Genomic DNA, 217 nt, shown 5'->3' with positions numbered 1-217 from the left:
GAGTCAATTGTAACAATTGTGTGCTTACGGCTTCAAGTAATAAGAATATTACTGAATGAAATTTTCTTCTTTTAACCACCTGAGCGTTACACTGAGGTCTAGATTTCTGTACCAAAAATCATCCACTGTTTTTCATGAAATTTTTTTTTTAAATTGTAGACCTGTAACTTACAGAAATATGTCCGAACAGGGGTTCTAATAGATAATATGAATATAA

Source organism: Pyxicephalus adspersus, chromosome 2 (genome assembly GCF_032062135.1).
Source record: "Pyxicephalus adspersus chromosome 2, UCB_Pads_2.0, whole genome shotgun sequence".
In the NCBI taxonomy this organism is placed as follows: domain Eukaryota; kingdom Metazoa; phylum Chordata; class Amphibia; order Anura; family Pyxicephalidae; genus Pyxicephalus; species Pyxicephalus adspersus.
This window is presented reverse-complemented; position numbering follows the sequence as displayed.